The sequence below is a fragment of the Octopus sinensis genome, linkage group LG2 (assembly GCF_006345805.1).
Source record: "Octopus sinensis linkage group LG2, ASM634580v1, whole genome shotgun sequence".
NCBI lineage: Eukaryota > Metazoa > Mollusca > Cephalopoda > Octopoda > Octopodidae > Octopus > Octopus sinensis.
In genome coordinates, this window is record NC_042998.1 from 52,158,227 (window position 1) to 52,160,726 (window position 2,500).

Genomic DNA, 2,500 nt, shown 5'->3' on the forward strand with positions numbered 1-2,500 from the left:
TAGAATGTTCAAATCTTTTGCCAGGCTCAAGAGTCACACAAGGGCCTCACACTGCATCATCAATGACTCATTTAAATGGTTCTTTCTAGCAATGGCTTTGCTTGTATACGAGAAAGAAGCTACTATGTATGTATGAATGCATGCATGTATGTATGTATGTATGTATGTATTATATGTATCTATGTATGTCTGTCTGTCTGTATGTATATATGGATGGATCGATGGATGGATCGATGGATGGATGAATGGATGTGTGTGCATGTGTGTGTGTGCGTGTGTGTGTGTGTACATTTCTTTGTGTATATGTTTGTCTACCCCACCACTACTAAGTAGTTGATATTTGTTTTCTTACATCTGCATAATTCAGCAATTTGACAAAAGAGACTGTTAGAATAAACACCAGACCTTTAAAATAAGTACTGAGACCAATTTGTTTGACTAAACCCTTTACGTTGGTGCCCCAGTATGGCCACAGTCTGATGACTGAATTAAGTAAAAGATATCTTCCCAATACACTGCCTCCCTCCACCCATGTTCACTTACTGCATTCCCCTTCCCTCCATTTCCCACTCACCTTTATATGTACATATTTATGTATACATATACTTACATATCATCATCATCGTTTAACGTCTGCTTTCTATGCTAGCATGGGTTGGACGATTTTGACTGAGGGCTGGCGAACCAGATGGCTGCACCAGGCTCCAATCTTGATTTGGCAGAGTTTCTATAGCTGGATGCCCTTCCTAATGCCAACCACTCTGTGAGTGTAGTGGGTGTTTTTTATGTGCCACAGGCACGGGGGCCAGTCAGGCGGTACTGACAATGACCTCGCTCGAATCTTTTTACACATGCCACCAGCACAGGTGCAAGTAAGGCGACATTGGTAACGATCACGCTCGAATGGTGCCCTTTTACGTGCCACTGGCATGGAAGCCTGTTGGCTGCTCTGGCAACGATCATGCTCGGATGGTGCTCTTGGCACCCTACTAGCACGGGCACAAGTGCCAGTAAGGTGATGCTGGTAATGATCACACTCGAATGGTGCCTTTTATGTGCCACTGGCATGGAAACCGGTTAGCTGCTTTGTCAACGATCACGCTCGTATGGTGCTCTTTGCACCCCACTAGTACGGATGCTAGTCATTGAATGTGATTTTGATTTTGATTTCACTTGCCGCAACAGGTCTTTGCAAGCAAATTTTAGTGTCCAAGGAAGGAAAAGGTATGCATAAGCGGGCTGGTTATACTCCTGGCATGGGCCACAGGTTATGGTCTCATTTGGTTTGCCAGGTCTTTGCAAGCACAGCATATTTCCAAAAGTCTTAGTCGTTAGTCATTTCCTCGCTGAGGCCTAATGTTCAAAGGTCATGCTTGGCTCAGTGGTTAGTGCATCAGGGCTCACAATCATATGGTGGGGAGTTCGATTTCTGGACCAGGCTGTGTTGTGTTCTTGAGCAAGACACTTTATTTCATGTTGCTCCAGTTCACTCAGCTGTAGAAATGAGTTGTGACATCACTGGTGCCAAGCTGTATCAGCATTTACCTTTCTCTTAGATAACATTGATGGCATGAAGAAGGGTGGCTGGTATGCATGGGTAACTGCTGGTCTTCCTTAAACAACCTACCTTGCCTGGACTTCTGCCTTGGTGGGGAACTTTCTAGATGCAATCCCATGGTCATTCATGACTGAAGGTGGCTTTTTACTATTTACCTTTTACTCACTGTAAAATGGTTCTGTTAGGAAGTACATCTGACTGCAAACTCCATGTCAAAGCAGACAGCAGAGTCTTGTCCAGTCCTCTGACTTGCCAGCTCCTGACAACCTGTCCAACCCATGCCAGCATGAAAAGCAGGTAATGGCGATAATGATGATGATATATTTGTTTCAGATTTTAACACCAGGTTAGCAATTTTGGCGAAGTCAGTTACATCGACCCCCAGTATTCAACTGGTACTTATTTTATCAAATCTGAAAGCATGACAGACAAAGTTGACCCTAACTGCATTTGAACTCAGAACTTAAAGACAAACCAAATGCCACTAAGCATTTTGTTTGATGGGCTAATGTTTCTGCCAGCTCACATTCCTTAAGATGGTGATGATATATTAGCAAAAAGAAATTCTCTGGAAGCATTTATATGAATTCTTAGCAAACATTTATTAATAGAAATTCCTACTTCCACTAGATATACTCAGTTAATATTATAACAGAATATCAACTTTCAAGGAGAGTTGAAAGATACATTAAGCTGGTTTAAAATGATTGCTTTCACATTACAGAATATAACTGCAGCATAAAACCATGTAGACAAGTGCAGAAAACATGTTGACAAACAGGAAACTTCAAAATAGAAAGCACACACCGTTTTTCCTTATACACTTAATGCCTCTGTGGTAATAAGTACTCTTACTGTTCAATAGAACTGTTGAGTCACTTGAGAGAAAATGATCTGAAGAAAGATAATTTCTGTTATATTGCCACTTCGTGGCTTGTGATA

General features: G+C 41.8%; 1 long non-coding RNA gene across 1 annotated transcript in view; it reads left to right on the forward strand.

Moving 5' to 3' along the window:
- The window catches only part of LOC118767911, a 15,195-nt gene that overhangs the window by 1,008 nt on the left and 11,687 nt on the right, over positions 1-2,500 (forward strand). The gene's annotated exons all lie outside the window — the stretch shown is intronic.